At 41.6% G+C, this 12,013-nt stretch overlaps 1 protein-coding gene across 2 annotated transcripts in view; it reads right to left on the bottom strand.

The window, feature by feature from the left end:
- CSRNP3 (cysteine and serine rich nuclear protein 3) overlaps nt 1-10,716 on the bottom strand; it is a 143,682-nt gene extending 132,966 nt beyond the window's left edge. For both annotated transcript variants that reach the window (XM_089660206.1, XM_089660221.1), the window contains exon 1: nt 10,498-10,716. The gene's annotated coding sequence lies outside the window, so the exon portion shown is untranslated. The remainder of the gene's footprint in view (nt 1-10,497) is intronic.
- Between the last annotated feature and the right edge of the window lie 1,297 nt (nt 10,717-12,013).

Genomic DNA, 12,013 nt, shown 5'->3' with positions numbered 1-12,013 from the left:
ACCATGATAATATGAAATTAATTTAAAAATACAAAAACATACTCACAAGCCAAAAGGTCATAAAAACAGAGACAAGAAGTCAAAGGATGCCAGTTGTGGGTAGCATGGGTCCTCGGGTAAAGTGCTAACACGTTTCGGGAGTCAAACTCCCTTCCTCGTGCTTTCTACGACTGGCATCCTTTGACTTCTTGTCTCTGTTTTTATGACCTTTTTGGCTTGTAAGTATGTTTTTGTATTTTTTAATTCATTTCATATTATCACGGTAATGCACGAGGAGACTGTGCCCTGTTTTGTTTTTTTTCTGCATGTACAGTATGTGTGTTGATTGGACAACCTATATACAAGGGGTGGAGGAGTCATCGGCACATGCAGCTTTGTGTTGTCCCTGACTACAAACATACTGATCCACCTTAATCTGTATGTTTTGATGTTCTTGATCCTTGTAGATAAAATGGTATGAATCCATAAATGTTATTTCATTTGATTTTTTTCTGGTCTATGAGAATGCACAGACTACTAGTGGAAATAATGAAGAGTGGGAGTTCAAGTTGTCTGGAAGCTGAGGTGAGGCAGGTCAGTTCTATGACATTTATAATCTGTGATCTTCATGGTTCAAGATCTTCCTTACATCCAGCAAAGAAGCATTATCAGCTAAAAGCAAGCCCAGTTTAGGTGAGTGACCTAAACGTGGTAAGTTATATACTCACAAAACCACACATGTACAAAGGCTTGTCACAACACAACAGCAAATTCCGACCTATGATGCATCTCATCGCATAGGGTATATAGAGATCAAACTTGCTGATGCATTTCGAGGCCTCGCCTCTTCTTCAGAGCCATATGAGTGCATAGTGAGTATCCATACTTATATGGTATAAAACAGGATATGGCTATAGTCACATGGGGGTAACTGAAACACTCCCCTATTGGCGCTGATTAACCCCCTTAACCCCATTATTAATGTCTATGAAAAAGCTTCTGAAATAGCTGTTCCATGACTCCATAGAATTTGACTGTGGTCAGCTAAAAAGAGCCAATATTCAGTATACTATTGACAGTGAAGCACTATGTGGGAATTTATTCCTTTTGTGAGTGAAAACAGCAGTGGATAAGCTCTGCTGGAGTTAATCACCTCTCACAGGGGAGTGTTTGAGTGACTCTTATGTGACAATAGCCATATCCTGTTTTATACCATATTAGTATGGATACTCCCTATGCACTCATACAGCTCTAAAGACAAGGCAAGGCCTCGAAACGCGTCAGCGGTTTGATCTCTATATTCCCTACCATGTGATGAGATGCATCGCAGGTCGGAATTTGCTGTTGTATTGTGACAAGCCTTTGTACATCCGTGGTCTTGTGTGTATATAACTTATCGCACTTTTAATAATAAAGTCTAGTCCCAAGGAAAATGCGCTAGGCTGATGCGCCCTCTGTTTTTTGCTTACATTTATAGTGTTGTCAGATATCCCCAATCTTGAGAGGGCAGAAAGGTGAGGTATGTCTGGCAGACCCAAGAGGGAGACTTAGCCAAACGTCATTTGTGGGGTCGACTTCTAAGCTCAGGAGATTGAGTGGACTTTATGCTTGGTCCCCTACCAATCAAAAAGGTTATAAAAAAAAAACAAAAAAACTGCAGAGTTTCTATGAATTGTTCCATAACCATCACAGTAAATATAGTGTATATCTAATGTCAGAAAGCCATAGATCATGATCTACCAGTAGATAGTGGCCAGGTAACTGGTAGATTGCGGTCTGGGCTTGCTGACTCCCCATCCCAGAGCATCAAGCTGAGTGCAATGCATAAGGACTACTTGTATAGTCAGAGCTGTAGTAGGGAGCAAGAGCTGCATAGGCCGATGTCTCCTCTGTAGTGCTGGATCCTGTCCATTGCGGAGTGAAACCAACTGCACTCCACCTCTTACCCCAGCTAGCGATCTTCAGAGTGGTGCCAGCAGCAGGATAGAAGAGCTCTTCAGGTCAGTGTGAAGCAATATACTGGGTATAATAGCATAGGGCTGCTTTCACACTGATGTGCTGCGGTTTACCCACACCACGGGTGCAGTGCATTTTCCCTTTTGCTTTCCTGTGGGTTTGCTGACCTCTATTATATCCTGTGGGTTTGGTGCACTTTCTGAAAGTGCACAAAAACTCTTAAATGCAGGAGGTTTGTGTGCTTTCAGAAATGACACCACATCTGCAGAGTATAATAGAAGTCTATGGCAAAGCGCAGCTAACCCAGGAAAGTCGCAGATACACTGCGCTGCACCTATGGTGCAGGTAAACCACAGCACATCAATGTGAAAGCAGCCCTATAGGGGGCTCAGAACAGTAAGGATTAATTTACATTTGCAGTTTGGGGGATGGTAAAACCCCATAGTTAAGACATGTGTTTACCACCCCTACCCCAACTGTACCCCCTTTAGCTGCAGTGGTTAGGGGTGTACACATGTCACAGCTGCAGCGGGAGTTATATGCCGTGTCATGGTTGGTGGATGAAGCACCTGTCAAGCATGACCCATTTAAGTGAATGAGGCTACTCTGCAAGTGCCCTGCAACCTTGTGCAGTACAGCAAACAAGGGGTTAAAGCAGGCAGCGTTGTGTTGCTTTCTCACTACCTGCTTAAACCCCTTGTTCCCTGAAGAAACATGCAGTTGGTGGGGAGCTTGCAGAGTGGTCCCATTTACTTAAATGGGTTGCTGTTGGCAGGCAGTAGCACCCACCAAAAGGTTTCATTCCTGCTGCAGCATGTGTACACCTTTGGCTGCTGCCTCAGCAGCTAAAGGGGGTAGAGATTGGGGGCAGTAAAATTAAGACTCAACCACACGGTTGAGTGTGAACGAGCCCTAAGCGTGCCACTGCCGAATGCAACTAAAGGCTCATTCACAAGTGCAGCGATCCAAGTGTGTTTTAGAGGTGGTGAAGAGGCAACACTGTGCCCAGTGATCTTTGACTTCTATGTTGTTCAGGTAGCTCTCCACCTCTTTAAAGCACAATTAGTTTCAGCTAAGAAAAAAAAAAGTCAGCAGCTACAAAAACTGTAGCTGCTGACTTTTAAAATACAGTCACTTACCTGTCCCTCGGTCCAGCAGTGTCGTCACCACCACTGGTTTCACTGGCCGTCTTCTCTCCCTGGCACCGGCATCTTTAGTGTGGGCACCCGGCTGTGACAGCTTGCGGCTTTACAGACGGGTGCCCACTGTGCATGCGCTGCGCTTTGTGAATAGCCCCGTAGCCTTTGGGACCTGTCACGCGTCCCAGGAGACTACGGGGAGGGAGGGGGGGAGGACAACTTCTGCTTAGGCTGATCGCAGCGAAAGTGGAAGCGGGTACCTGTCAAATTGCTCCCCAAAGGTGCCAATCATTAATGGGGAGTGGAGGACAAAGCATTAAAGCGGAACTTCCCCTTTTGGGTGGAACTCCGCTTTAGCCCTGGTTCATATATTTGCGGCCGTGCGGGCTGCGTTTTGCGCTGGCACGAGAGCCCATTCATTTGAATGGACTCCCGTGACACGCAGGGAAGAAGTCCCTGCACTTCTTCTGAAAATGCAGCATGCACGGAAACCTTGGTATCCAGTACAGTTTCGTTTTCCAGTGCGGGCGGTGTGCCATTAGAACTAATGGCACCCTCCCACGTGTCCGCTTCTCTCTGTGCGGGTGGTGCGGCTGCACGGATTTTCATGTGGATTCACAGCAGCACCACCCGTACAGATGTAAACCACGCCTTGAGGCTGCCTACCCCTGGTGTATATGCTCATAATTAAAGACGGAAGCATGCTAAGTAGATTCCAGATCTGCAAATCTGGATAAAACTAAGCTTTTTATCTTATTTGTAATTGTTATAAATGTTTTCAACATTTTTTAACAGTCCACACAAAGTAATGGTCATTGCCCTATGGAAAGTTTTTGGTATACTGTTAGTTTACAGACAATCTTTTCTTTTTTATATAGAGTAGGAAGGATTAGGAAAGATTTTAAAGGCTTCATCTTCAGCGGCTTGCTGAGAAGTCTATGCAGACCCCATGTTCTGACCAACAGAGAATTATTCTATGTGGTAATGCCAACATTTAAAGCAAACTAATGCTTTGGCCATAAGCATTTATTACATGACAAAGGATTCCCAGAACAGTATGGGTTAACTAAAGAGGGTACTGAACAGACGCTGCTTGCTTTACAGCTTTCTTCATCAGATTGAAACCTCAGGGTGAGCCAACCTATGAAGAATAATTCCTGCATTGGTTCACTAGGATGAGTCATTCTTGATTTGTGTATGTAAATTCCATCTACAGAGCCTATAAGCAAAAGATATTTTCAATACGCTATGAATAGATTAACCTATAGATTTGCAGGGTATGCTACAGTCGCTGCCTAAATAATATACAGAATATAAATGTATAATAGTTCACGTGCTGCATATCTGACCAAAAAAAAATTTTTTATTTAAGCGGTTGTAAAGTTTAAGGTTTTTATCTTCATGCATTCTATGCATGAAAGTAAAAAAACCTTCTGTGTGCAGCAGCTCCCCACAAACCTCCCAATGCTTACCTGAGCCCCATTGCGATCCATCGATGTGTGCAGGAGCCTTGGCTCCCTGGGGACTCTCCCTCCTCATTGGCTGAAAAAGTAACAGGAGCCATTGCACAGAACAGGTAAGCATGTCATGTTTTGTTTTTTTTTCATTGCCTTTAATATCACTTTAATATTTTTCTTATCCTGACAAAATACATACAAGCCAACTATACAATTTTTACAGGATACAAAAAAATACACTAAGAATGGACCAAGTATATGTGGGGTCTCATTAGAACATTAAAGTAGAAACAAATCCTAACTGAATGAAGTTTAGTTTGCTCAAGCACTGTGTATCATATACTATTGCCATTTTATTTGAAAAAAAGAAATGTTTTTGCATTTATTTTTCATCTTTCTTTTTGTATGTCAGTGCTGCTGATCTCCTAGATTATCTTTGCATCCACTTCCTGTCTATATATATGTATTCTAGCATTGACTGCATGGCATTTGTCATGGCGCGGGCATCCTGATGATGACAACAGTGATCTACGTATGTTTTCTGCTTAGGAAGCCTGTTTGACGAGGTGATATTGCAGGAGCACATTCAGCAGATGAAGACAAAATGGTGTTACCCCCTACCAGGAAGTACCTAAAGAGGGACCTCCATGGCAGGATCACTAGAAGGCATGTTAACTAAAGCTGCAGATTTATAAATATTAAACATGACTTTTGAAATTGCATTCATAAGGTTAAACGTAACTTGTATGTAAACCCTCACCTTATAAAACAACCCATTCACTTTAAAATAGAAATGAAAGGTAAAACATTTGTATATAGATATAAAAAGCATTATAAACAAATTTCCCCCTTTTTAAATAAGGGATTACATCCCCACTGTTCTCAGCTGCATAAGAGCCATGGGAGGAGAAACATCAGTAAACTGGTCTTCCCAGTGAAAGACTGTGTAGGGGGGCATGTCAGCACAAGTCTAATCATTGGAGGACAGCAGGATGAGTTCCCAGCACAGCTAGAGAAGTGACCACATGGTGATTTCCTGCTTAGTGTGGTCAGTTTTTCATAAAGTAGAAAGTAGAAGAAACACCAAGGATTTAACACAAAGGATGCAAATCAAAGAGAACAGGATATTTGTTCATACAAGTACATGGTACTGCAGACACAGGTTTACATATTCCTTAAATAAGGTTTTAGTGATTCAGTTTACATATGCTTTAAATGTAAAGCTTACAGCTGGGGTGGCGACATCACATTCTCCACTTTGTCCAATCACAGAACATTTTGCATTCATTTAGACAATGCAAAGCATTCTCTGACTGGAGCCCAAGATGTGCCTTCAACCCCCTGAATTTACAATACATCTGCTCAGCAAGCGACCTGGAAGCAAGTGGAGATCGCTGTGACTGCGGTGTCTACTTCAGTGATTTCCAGCTTCTAGAGGGATTCCACAGGTATGGTATAAAATGGACCAATGTAACTATGTACAAATATACCATGGATGGCATTATGAATTTAATGATTAAAACACATTGAAAGATCTGTCCACCCCCTCTCCCCACACAACCTGTTTTTTTATTCTTTCCTCTTTCCCATCTCTCTGTTCTTTCCCCTCTTTACTCTCTCTTACTATCCTCTCCAAACCCACTCTTCTGTGTATGCTCCCGCTCTCCCCTCTACCTAGTTCATGTGTACCCCAATAACTTATTCCCAATCCATCCATCCTGATCTTCCACCTCCCTTTTTACGTTGCTGTACCTTGACTCCAATACCCCCAAGGCAATGGTAATCCCATTTGGGCCTTCCTTTTCAAGCTATGTTCCCCCGTTGCACTTTGTTAAATGTTAACACTTCATCTACATATGTCTGGCTTTTCTGAATCTTCCATTAACCAATGTTGTACTCTCAGCCAATATGTATCTTTTTCACAACTGTATCTCCCTGAAAAACTTTAATAAAACTATTGAGATGTAGGATCCGTCCAATAGTCCACCCAAAGCTAATGTTTCAGGTTTTGGTACATGTAGGAGGGGGAAGTCATCTACACATTTCTCTGGGGGCTCAATTGGTGACATCTCTAAGTTAATGGGGTCTGTATACCTTCTTTTGCTGTAACATGGGGTTCCTATTTTCCAAATTGGATTTTTATTTTATATTATGGAAAATGCAATAGATGGTACTGGGACATGCAAATGGGAACACACAAGTCTCCTAGGTGGACAGGAACAGCATTGGAGTCAGAAATCGTGTCAGGCAAAATTCAATGTCAAGGCCTATAGGAAGCCAGCCCACCAGGCTTCACCTATACATAGAATATACCTATACATAAAATTCAAAATACTAATAAAAACATATAAAGCCATCTGCAACTCAGCTCCCAGTGACAACACTAATCTAGTCTCAAAATACAAACCAAACCTCTCTCTTCATTCCTCCCAAAACCTCCTGCTCTCTAACCTTGTGCTCGCCTCTAGAGCTTTTCCCACTCCTCTCCCATCCTATGAAACTCCCTACCCCAATCTGTCCTACTATCTCCTACACTGTCCACTTTTGGACAATCCATAAAAAACTCTTCTCTCTACTCTTATTTTCCCCTTCAGCTCAAAAAGTGCATGAGCCAGTCTGATGCAGACATTTGATGTAATGATACACTCTGTTGAGGACAATGATGTAAGGGGGCACTCTGTTGGGTACACCTAATGTAAGGGGGCACTCTGATGGGGATCACTGATCATAAGAAGGCAATCAGTTGAGGACAGTTGATATAAGGGGGGATGCTGATGGGGACACTGATGTCAAGGGGGATACTGATGGGAATATTGATGTAAGGAGGCACTCTGATGGGAACCTGATGTAAAGAGGACTGTGATGAGGACTCCTGATGTAAAGGGGGACTCTATCAGGGACATCTGATATAAGGGGGCACAGGTTCTGTTTAATCATCTTAATCTAATGATAGCCTAATACATAATAGTGTTTCCCAGGTTGTAACACTGTGTGACAGACTGTCAGTGACTCACACACTGTGTTGACATTATGCCCCCTGACTTTTTTTTACTGCACCCCCAGATCAGATAGGCTAGATCCAGGCCTTCTCCCTCTTATATTGTAACCGCTAATAAGCAGGGCCCTCTGATTCCTCCTGTATTGAATTGTAATGTAACTATACTGGCTGCCATTTTGTTGTAAAGTGATGTGCAAACTGTTGGCACTATATAAATCCTGTATAAAAATTATTAATAATAAAAATATTACTTTTGGGTGGATTGTTAAAAAGGCCATACTCCATAAACTAAACGGTTGTATAATTGTGTACAGCAATAACATGCACTAATAAAAAGATATAGTGCAGAAAGGCTATAGCCAATTTAGCCAACTGATAGCGAATAATAATGAGCCACTCTCTGATATCAATAGCCTATAGAGTCTGACAACACATTGCAGAGCTAGCAGTTATACAGATTATGTGGCACTTCCTCATCTACTTTCTGCATTATAGACTAATATTAAAGCAGTATTAAACCCAAAAGGAAACATTATTTATATTGCAGCTTACCAATTTTTTACGCTTTCTTTCTTTTATTTTCACCTGGTGATCCAGCCAGTAAGTCTGCTGTTTTTTTAACAGAACAAGCTGTCGTGTAGATGTAGCAGTTACTGGATTGAGCCAAACAATTTGACACTGACAGGGGTGCTTACAATAATCATTTTTTATTTATTTATGGAAAACCATTATCCCAAAAATAAAAAAAAAAACCTGTTGCTGTAACTGCTTAAAATGTGTTAGCTGGAGTTCAGCTTCAGTTTGTTAGCATATCAAAATCTACCAGTGCATCTAACACTCCCCTCCCCCCTGACTGACAAGGCTGCTGTCCAAAGGTGCCTCCTGTGATCCTTCATCCAGAGTGGGGGCACTCTAATACAGGAGGTGTGCTTGTAGATAGGTGTAGTTCTTTTGCTCCACTGTAGGTGGCATTCAGCTGGAGTGGTGCTGCAGTTGGAGAGGAAGTCTGAAGAAACTTGGGTCAGCAGAGTGTTTTTAAGACCCTGATCCCAGGTTTTGGCGCACACTCTGTGAAGTGGACAGATGAGTACCTGTTTGACAGGGAAAGTGACTAGCGGCAGTGAGAGGTTCCTGATGAGGAGAGACAGATTAGGGACATGAAAACCTTCTGCAGAATCCTCCACATTGGTTTTGGATCAGCGAGGTCGCATTCTTCCCTCCGAGACAGACACTGTTGGCGCATCTGAATCCATTGTGTTCTCAAGTTACATGGAAATTTGAGTGTTTCCCTGACATGGTGTTCTCCCACTGGGTTGTCTGTTCAGTTAAGCCTTTCCTTCAATACAAATTCTTGCTCCTGCAACCGGACCCTGTGTCATTACTTCCCGCACCACACTGCATTTACTCACATGTTACTGGCCAGATATCACAGGTGAAAACAGAGGGGAAAAATCCTAAAACAAGAAAATGAATGCCGCCTACACATCTAGTAATTCTGTTTTCTATCATAAATCTCCTCTTGCACATCAATTTACCAGCTTAATTTCAACGTTTATCTGGTGATTTCAGCTCCAATGGGTATTTGATAGGGTTACACCGATAATGTTTTTTTATTGGCAAGTACGAGTACCAATACTTGTGCTCAAGTACTTGCCGATACCGATTACCAATGTCTTTGCGGTGCGATTTGAGCCTATACAAAATTAATGGCTCAAATCGCACTGAAAATCACACCGCACACGCAGGGAAACCACATGCGATCCAGAAAGGAATCGCATCACTTTCCTGTTCAAATCACATGCGATTCTTTGTGGTGTAATTTGAGCCCATTAATTTTGTATGGGCTCACATCACACCGCAAAGGTATTGGTTTCAGGTATCAGAGCATTTGCACGAGTACTCACACAAATGCTTAATAATCAGCACTGATACCAATACTGAACTATATTGGAATAACAAAATTCAATGTTGGAACATGATTGCAAAGATATTTATATACATAGAAATGCATGCTGAAATATCTAGATGTCTTTGTGTTCATTTATGTGTATCGTTGTGAATGCCATTTTCATAATAACTATTCATCAATAGTTTTTGGCCAATTCTCCTTAGTATATGATAGATATGTCTCTTAGACACATGACTTTAATTTTCAAATGTCATTGGACTAATCTGAAAATAGCTGAAAATAGGGATCATTCTCCTGGTGGGTTAGCTTTTTAAACTGAGCCTCATGGAAAACATTTAATGTTTGAATAACACAAAGATAATAATGCTAGTAATAACAATAGTATATTGTAGAATGTAATAATTCCAGCTTTGCTTGTAGTCCAAGTTGTTAGATAACATCATTGAATCACATTTTAATTAAGCAAATACCAAATTTTGAAATGCTTATAAGCAGATACTTATTGAGCCACCACTATCTACCCAATCTATCAGTTATCTCTCTAGCTACATATCAATTACCTATTGGTTATCTATCTATCTATCTATCTATCTATCTATCTATCTATCTATCTATCTATCTATCTATCTATCTAATGTTCATGGACTTGTATGAAGAAACATGAAAATCATTAACCATTTAATATTAGAGCATGAACTAAAACCAATGTTATTCATTTTATAATTCACTAATGACATTTGATGCAATATCCCAATAATTTAGTTAGTGAATGGGATTATTATTAAAGAACAAAAACCTTTAAATCAGTGGCCAATGTATTATGCGAATGTTCTATAACATGTCTAGTACACCTTTGCCAGCTGCCTGATTTATCTTGAAGAACACACAATGTACAGTTCATCTTTCTGGCATTGTTTCAGATTGCCATCTCATTCTAACCATACAGCCCATCAACCTCTGCTCTGTAGTACATTTACTAGACGTACAATAGGTGATAGTGCTGCACGCACAAAGCATTGGGTGAAAAGAAATAAAAATATGCAAGCAAATCTGACTTACCAGAATCAGCCGGTATAATAGGGGCACGGTGGTAGCATTTACATTGACCTACAGTAATGTATTTCGACAGAAGATGATGATAATTTCTTGTATTGCCTTGGCTCAGTCAGTGCATGCTACACTGAGCGCTGTGTTATTCTGCATCAGTTCTGCACTGTACACAAAAGCTCATTTCCTACTGCGTGCGACTCACTGCACAGCCTCTGACTGGCCGCTGCTGCCTGTCTGATCACATGGGACTTCTCTGTGAGAGAGGAAGAATCCCTCTGATCATAGAGCTTTATAAAATTACAGGAATAGAGGAGGCTAATGAAAGCGGGGGGCCTGCTGTATATGAGAAAAGACAGTGTAATCAAATGAAATGCAAAATGTATACCCTATAAAAAACAAAGATGTATCTATGCGATTGCATATATCCCTGGTGCCCAACCTGCAGCCCTCTGGCACTTATTGTGCGGCCCATGGGGCCCCTGCAGACAGTAGTCTGTGTTTGTATGCTTACTCGAGCCAGTGAAGGAAAAATATTCTTTAGACTAGCTTCTAGTGGTTAATTGGTTTGGTTTTTCTTGCTGACTATTTCACGTTTTTCTGTGCTGACCATCCCTTTTCTCATTTTGTGGTTTTTCCTTTGATCTTTTATAATGAATCTTGCTGAGAGAAGTATCAGATGTTGCAAGGGTCATTTCCAAGGGGACTGTAGAGAGCAGGAATATGGAAACATTGATTTGTAAAGAAGGGGTGATAGTAGTAATTAGAGATGAGCGAATCGAACATGACGAAGTGGAATTCGTTCCGAAGATTTGGAAAAATTCTATTCGCGACGAATCCGAAGATTAGCAAACTTCAGATGCACGAATCGAATTTTCCCAAAAATGGCGGCGACATGTGTGGCCACGGAGAAAATGGACAGAGAAGATGGGGCGGGGATCTCTGGGAAGGCGCGCAGACAAGACGCGCTGACCCATAATGCATTCATGACATGTGATCGCATTAGCCAATCAGCAGCCAGCCAGCACTATAAATTGCGGCCATCTTAGAATTCTCCATTAGCCTCCGGTCATTCAAGAGAGACAGACCTGTGTGTATTAAGGGACAGAGTTAGGGCCACAGAGACTTTAGGGCCACAGAATCGTTACTCAGGGACACAGAATCGTTACTCAGGGACACAGAATCGTTACTCAGGGACACAGAATCGTTACTTAGGGCCACAGCTATCAAAGAATCGAAAATTTAAAGTGACATACACCCTTTTTTTTTTTGGTGGCTGTCGTGCACAGTTGGTGCTGCAGTTTGCCGATTGTGCTAAATAAACTGACTTTCTGCTTCACAACCACTATTGTACGTTCAAAGAGTTAAATCCATTTACACGCCGGGTGGCGGTAATATTTTTTGGGTGATTAGTGCATTCCAGTGACAGAAACGTACAGTTTCCAGCCAACGGCAAGCTGCAATTGACCGATTGTGTACAATAAACTGACTTTCTGCTTCACAACCACTATTGTACGTTCAAAGAGTT

This window comes from Staurois parvus, unplaced genomic scaffold, assembly GCF_062004578.1.
Source record: "Staurois parvus isolate SC_StPar_1 unplaced genomic scaffold, SC_StPar_1.0 ptg000031l, whole genome shotgun sequence".
In the NCBI taxonomy this organism is placed as follows: Eukaryota; Metazoa; Chordata; class Amphibia; order Anura; family Ranidae; genus Staurois; species Staurois parvus.
This window is presented reverse-complemented; position numbering and strand designations above follow the sequence as displayed.